This window comes from Citrus clementina, unplaced genomic scaffold (genome assembly GCF_000493195.1).
Source record: "Citrus clementina cultivar Clemenules unplaced genomic scaffold, Citrus_clementina_v1.0 scaffold_8, whole genome shotgun sequence".
Taxonomy (NCBI): Eukaryota; Viridiplantae; Streptophyta; class Magnoliopsida; order Sapindales; family Rutaceae; genus Citrus; species Citrus x clementina.
In genome coordinates this window covers 8,941,044-8,948,742 of record NW_006262022.1, presented here as the reverse complement: position 1 = coordinate 8,948,742, position 7,699 = coordinate 8,941,044, and positions in this window count along the sequence as shown.

Here is a 7,699-nt window from a genome sequence, read left to right as displayed (position 1 = left end):
GACATTAATCAATGGAAGTCAAGAGTTGAACAACTAGCACCATCAGAGAAGAAACTCATCCCATCATCAGAATCACCACCGAAACTTGAGCTCAAACCATTGCCTAACACATTGGAATATGCATTTTTGGGAGAAGAAAGTACTCTACCGGTAATCATATCATCATCCCTAAATGACGAACAAAAAGGTAAGTTGTTGGATATTTTAAAAGAGCATAAAGGGGAATTAGGATGGACCATAGCAGACATAAAAGGTATAAACCCAGTAGACTGCATGCATTACATTCACCTTGATGAAAATGCTAAATCTACTAGGGAAATGCAACGTCGGTTAAATCCTAATATGAAAGAAGTTGTTAGAACAGAAGTCCTTAAGCTATTAGATGCTGGTATCATTTACCCCATTTCTGATAGTTCATGGGTCAGTCCTGTACAAGTTGTCCCCAAAAAGTCAGGAGTCACAGTAGTTACAAATGCTGTTAATGAATTGATACCCACTAGAGTAAATACAGGATGGCGTGTATGTATTGATTATAGGAAGTTGAATTCTATCACACGTAAAGACCATTTTCCTTTACCATTTATGGATCAAATGCTTGATAGATTAGCAGGCCATGAATTTTATTGCTTTCTAGATGGCTACTCAGGATATAATCAGATTCCCATAGCACCAAAAGATCAAGAGAAAACTACTTTCACTTGCCCTTTTGGCACATTTGCATATAGGAGAATGCCATTTGGATTATGTAATGCACCTGCTACATTTCAACGATGCATGTTGAGCATTTTTTCTGATATGGTTGAACGATTCCTTGAAGTCTGTATGGATGATTTTTCTGTCTTTGGAGACTCATTTGATCAATGTTTACATCATCTAACACTAGTTCTGCAGAGATGTATCGAGAAGAACTTGGTCTTGAATTGGGAGAAGTGCCATTTTATGGTAAAACAAGGTATTGTTCTCGGTCACATCATTTCGAGCAAAGGTATTGAGGTTGACAAAGCCAAGGTGGACCCCATTTCTAATCTTCCTCCACCTAAAACAGTCAGAGAAGTAAGATCTTTCCTTGGGCATACTGGTTTTTATAGACGTTTCATTAAAGATTTTAGCAAAGTTTCTAGACCCTTATGCAATCTACTTGCTAAGGATGTACCTTTTGTCTTTGATGATTCGTGTCTTGTTGCGTTTGAAAAATTAAAGCATTTGTTGACATCATCACCCATCATTCAGGCCCCAAACTGGAGCTTACCATTTGAGCTCATGTGTGATGCATCTGATTATGCAGTAGGAGCAGTATTAGGACAAAGGGTTGATCGAATTCCTCATGTTATTTACTATGCTAGTATAACATTGAATGATGCACAGTTGAACTATTCAACTACTGAGAAAGAAATGCTAGCAGTAGTGTTTGCATTGGAAAAATTTTGATCTTATCTCATTGGTTGTAAAATAATTATATTCACAGATCATGCTGCTCTAAAATATCTTCTCACAAAGAAAGATGCAAAAGCTAGACTAATTCGTTGGGTGTTACTGTTGTAGGAATTTGACTTGGAATTCAAAGATAAGAAAGGAACAGAAAATGTTGGGGCAGACCATCTCTCTCGTCTCCATTTTGACATAATTACAGAGCCATTAATATTGAATGAGTCATTTCCAGATGAACAATTAATGAGTGCGGAAGTATTGCCTTGGTATGCTGATATAGTTAATTATCTTGTTACAGGTAAACTATCAGAGCATTGGACCAAGCAAGACAAGGCTAAATTCTTTGCAGAGATAAAGAATTTCTTTTGGGAAGACCCGTATTTGTTCAAGTATTGTGCTGATCAAATTGTTAGACGATGTGTCCCAGAAAATGAAATTCAGAATATTCTTTCATTCTGCCATGAAGAAACTTGTGGAGGCCATTTTAGTGCTAAGAAAACAGCGACTAAAGTTTTACAATGTGGTTTCTATTGGCCAACTATATTTCGAGACGCTTACACTTTCTGTTCTTCATGTGATAGGTGTCAACGAATGGGGCGCATTACACGAAGGAACATGATGCCACTAAATCCAATTTTAGCGGTTGAGATTTTTGACGTATGGGGTATCGACTTCATGGGACCCTTTCCCCCTTCTTTTGGCCATCAATACATATTGGTTGTTGTTGACTATGTATCGAAATGGGTAGAAGCAATTTCGTGTAGAACCAATGATCACAAGGTGGTGATAGGATTTTTGAAAAGCAACATTGTTTCACGCTTTGGATTCCCTCGAGCAATAATCAGTGATGGTGGTGCCTGTTGAGTGTTAGAAAATGCATATTTATAAAGGAGAAAACCGTCATTTTACATTTCAAATCTTACTAACAACCCTTACTTTTATGTATTTAACCTTCTTGTGATTTAATTACATGTGTTTTATTTTAATTAAGTATTTTATGTATTTTAGGGGCATTATAGTCATTTCACAATAAAGGAGAGATCAGACGCCAAAACGGACATCACTTTTGAACTCAGGACGGTCGAAAACCTTAGGAGGAGCATAAAAGGAAAAACGGTACTATTCACGTGTACGGTACTAACTACGTTACTGTTCACAACACTGTTCACATAGACGGATCGATGACGTGGCATTGACTGATGATGTGGCATTGACTGATGAGGTGTCACGATCCTGTTGGGCTAAAATTCTTATGTACTGTTGATGGTGACGTGGCAGCATATCAGTGGATGAAAAATCTCGCGTACGGTACATGCATCACACAGGATTATTTTCAACCAAACCGCGTTACTATTCATCCGAGTCAAACCGTGTTACTGTTCATCCGCGTGGTCAAACCGTGGACTGTTGACTGATGACGTGGCGCAATCCTGAGCGTCCAAACTGTTTTTAATCCGATGACCATGATTTACTCAATGTATCTATAAAAAGGGGGCCTCCCCCCCCTAATTTGATATCTCTGAATCCATTTTTGGACTCTGTTTTCTGTAATTCCCTCTCCATCTTGTATTTTCTTCGTATTTTAATAAATTCCCATTTTGCCCATAGTTCAATTATGAGTGGCTAATTTTCTTTCAAGCTTGAGTTGAAGGTGAAGTCTCAACATGTGTCATGGGCTTTATTTGGTAAATTTATTTTCTCTTCCCCTCTAGTTTTTGTGGATGTTTTGACTTCTCGTCGACAACTAATACTAATCTTGTCTAGTACCGCCTTGGTTTCACCGGCCCTCTAGTACAAGGTTATTATTATTTGGCACGATAAGCCCTTAGCACCATATTGATTAGAGCGTGGTTTCATGAGGTGTGGATTCCCCCCTCATGATTTAATTGGTATTAATAAGGAATATTTAGCCCATGATGCATGTTGATACGGATCCAGATACCCAAGTACGTCAATTTAATAGATTTTCTCTTCAATTTATTCTCTCCATTGCAATTCCAATTTTAGAATTTATTCTCGCCATTTTAATTTAAGTCTTAGCATATTCCAAATCATTTCCACCATAAATCCAACAACCCATTTACAAAATTAATTCTATACACATAATTAAAATCCACCTTCTCGTGGGATCGACACTCGTCACCATTAGTCTATACTACAATAGATTCGTGCGCTTGCGAGTACATTAAAATTTACACAACAAGTTTTTGGCACCGTTGCCGGGGAGGTAAGTAATTTTAATTCATAGAATTAATTTTTTTTGAATAATTTCTTTTATTTGTTTTCTTGTATTTTTTATTTTTATTAAAAAAAAGAAAAAAAAAGTGAATCTACATTTAAAGGTTAGTATTTTTTTTTCTTTTTCTCTTCTTTAAAATTCTGTAATTTCATTTTCAATTTATTTTTCTTTGTAATTTTTTTTGTTTGTTTATCTTATTAATTTATTTTTAGTTGATTTATTTCACGTATTTGTTTTTGTGTATTTTTATAGTAAGGTTGTAATAGCGCAATAAGGTTAGTATCGTAATTTCTTCCTTTTCTTTATTTTTATTTGTTTTATTCCCATCTTTATTTGTTTTATTCCCATCTTTATTTTTATTTTATTTGTTTTGCATGCATGGTCGTAGGTCATTATTACCTAATCTTGAACCTATAGACCTTGAATTAGAAAAAACACTTCGCACACAAAAGCACATTAAAAATAAATTTGAAATGGATTTACAAGCACCACAGGAGAGGCCATTTAAAGATTATTTTAGTCCCTTAGCTAATTAGAGCACATCATGCATAAGATACCCAAATGTAGCTGCTAGTAGTTTTGAATTAAAACCCAGTGTGCTAAATTGTCTCCCAACATTTTATGGCATAGAAAATGAGGATCCATATAATCATCTGAATGATTTTCATGCCATTTGTCAAACTTTTAAATATGAAAATTTTTCAGACGATGATGTTAAACTTAGACTATTCCCATTTTCTTTAAAAGATAGAGCTCGTTCATGGTTAAATACTTTACCTGCTAATAGCATTTCATCATGGGAACAAATGGTAACTAAATTTTTGAATAAATATTTCCCAGTACATAAAACCAATGCTATTCGCAGGTAAATTTCAGAGTTTACCCAGAGAGAGGACGAGCAGTTTTTCGAAACATGGGAGCGATTTAATGGGCTACTCTTGAAGTGTCCACATCATGGGTACGAGAAATGGCACCAATGCCAATACTTTTTGGAGGGATTATTGCCGAATGTGCAAGAATGGCTAATGGCAACAAGTGGAGGAGAGCTAATGTCAAAAAGTGCATCAGAGATTTGGGAATTCTTCCAGCGACAAGCAGATAATTCCCAACAACGGAGTCGATCACTCAGGAATACTAGAAGAATTAAGGGAGTGAATGAGGTTCACATTGGCGAATCTAGTTCAGAAATTAAAGAAGTCAAAACAATAATTGAAGGTCTCTCTCGACAAATAGCATCGTTATCGACTGCTAAATCAACAGAGCCACATGACCCTGACTCATATCCAGATCAAGCCAATGCCATAGGTGTAATGAGAAAGCCTTCAAACTACAACCCATACTCCAACACATATAACCCTGGATGGAGAGACCACCCCAATTTTTCATGGTCTCAAGGATTCCAACAAAATGGACCAGCAGCTCCAGCTCCACCAATTCCATAAAATCCTCAAGCCTCTCAGCCACCATTTAGACCATACAATCAGAACCAGAACCACTCTCAACCTAGACCATGGGAGGATGCATTCCAGAATTTCAGGAATGTTACTCACTCCACGATTGAGCAACAGAACCGCACCATTGATGGACTACGAAATGAGTTGAGAGCAGGCTTCAACTCACAAGCTCAATCAGTTTCAAGCCTCGAGAAGATGGTGGGACAACTTGCTTCTTCAGTTCAGACCTTGGCAATGACTATTGAGAAAGGCAAATTTCCAAGTCAACCAGTGCCTAATCCTAAAGGAGTACATGAAGCAAGTACCAGTTCACCACAACAGCATGGAGAGGTCAAAGCAGTCATGACCTTGCGAAAAGGAAAAGAAGTCGATAACAAAGTGGAGATGCCGGTGACAAAAGAAAATCAAATCGTACCTGTAAATGCTGAGGACTCACCACCGGAGGAAAAAGAAGAAACCAACCCACGAGAATATGTTCCTAAAGCTCAATTTCCTCAGAGGTTAGCGAAAGGAAAGAAGGGAAAATCCACAGGTGAGATTCTTGAAATCTTCAAACAGGTAAGTGTTAACATCCCTTTACTAGATGCTATTAAACAAGTTCCATCTTATGCCAAGTTTCTTAAAGACCTTTGTACTAAAAAGAGAAATATGCATGTTCAAAAGAAGACATTTTTAACAGAAAACGTTAGTTCTATACTCCAACATAAAATTCCTTTAAAATGCAAAGACCTAGGCTCCCCCACTATCTCATGTAGTATAGGGAACCACACAATTAAAAATGCTTTGTTGGATTTAGGAGCTAGTGTAAATCTGTTGCCTTATTCAGTATTCATGAAACTTGGACTGGGAGAATTACACCCAACTCCAGTGGTGTTACAGCTTGCAGATCGGTCCACGAAAATACCTCGTGGTATTGTGGAGGACGTGCTTATCCAGGTAGACAAGTTTTATTTTTCTGTTGATTTCATTGTAATTGACACTCAACCAATACAGGATTCAAGGAAGCACATCCCCATTATCCTAGGCCGACCTTTCTTGGCAACTGCGAATGCTCACATTCAATGTAGGACTGGAAATATGCAGTTGTCTTTCGGCAACATGACTATGGAGCTAAACATTTTCAACATTGCCAAACAACCTCACAGTGCAGATGATGGAATTGTTGATGTGGATTTAATAGAAACAATAATTGATAACACTTTTCTTTCAAACCTTAGTGATGATCCTTTACAAACATGTTTAACTCACTTTGATTTTGATTTTGATATTGACAGATCGGTTGATGAGGTCAACGCCCTGCTTGACTCAGCACCATCCATGGACACTAATAAATGGAAGTCAAGAGTTGAACAACTAACACCATTAGAAAAGAAACTCATCCCATCATCAGAATCACCACCGAAACTTGAGCTCAAACCATTGCCTAACACATTGGAATATGCATTTTTGGGAGAAGAAAGTACTCTACCGGTAATCATCTCATCATCCCTAAATGACGAACAAAAAGGTAAGTTGTTGGATGTTTTAAAAGAGCACAAAGGAGCATTAGGATGGACCATAGCTGACATAAAAGGTATAAACCCAGTAGACTGCATGCATTACATTCACCTTGATGAAAATGCTAAATCTACTAGGGAAATGCAACGTCAGTTAAATCCTAATATAAAAGAAGTTGTTAGAACAGAAGTCCTTAAGCTATTAGACGCAGGTATCATTTACCCAATTTCTGATAGTTCATGGGTCAGTCCTGTGCAAGTTGTCCCCAAAAAGTCAGGAGTCACTGTAGTTACCAATGCCGATAATGAATTGATACCCACTAGAGTGACTACAGGATGGCGTGTATGCATTGATTATAGGAAGTTGAATTCTGTCACACGTAAAGACCATTTTCCTTTACCATTTATTGATCAAATGCTTGATAGATTAGCAGGTCATGAATTTTATTGCTTTTTAGATGGCTACTCAGGATACAATCAGATCCCCATAGCACCAAAAGATCAGGAGAAAATTACTTTCACTTGCCCTTTTGGCACATTTGCATATAGGAGAATGCCATTTGGATTATGCAATGCACCTGCTACATTTCAACGATGCATGTTGAGCATTTTTTTTGATATGGTTGAACGATTCCTTGAAGTCTTTATGGATGATTTTTCTGTCTTTGGTGACTCGTTTGATCAATGTTTACATCATCTAACACTAGTTCTGCAGAGATGTATCGAGAAGAACTTGGTCTTAAATTGGGAGAAGTGCCATTTTATGGTAAAACAAGGTATTGTTCTCGGTCACATCATTTCGAGCAAAGGTATTGAGGTTGACAAAGCCAAGGTGGATCTCATTTCTAATCTTCCTCCACCTAAAACAATCAGAGAAGTAAGATCTTTCCTTGGGCATGCTGGTTTCTATAGACGTTTCATTAAAGATTTTAGCAAAGTTTCTAGACTCTTATGCAATTTACTTGCTAAGGATGTACCTTTTATCTTTAATGATTCATGTCTTATGGCGTTTGAAAAATTAAAACAGTTGTTGACATCATCACCCATCATTCAGGCCCCAAACTGGAGCTTACCATTTGAGC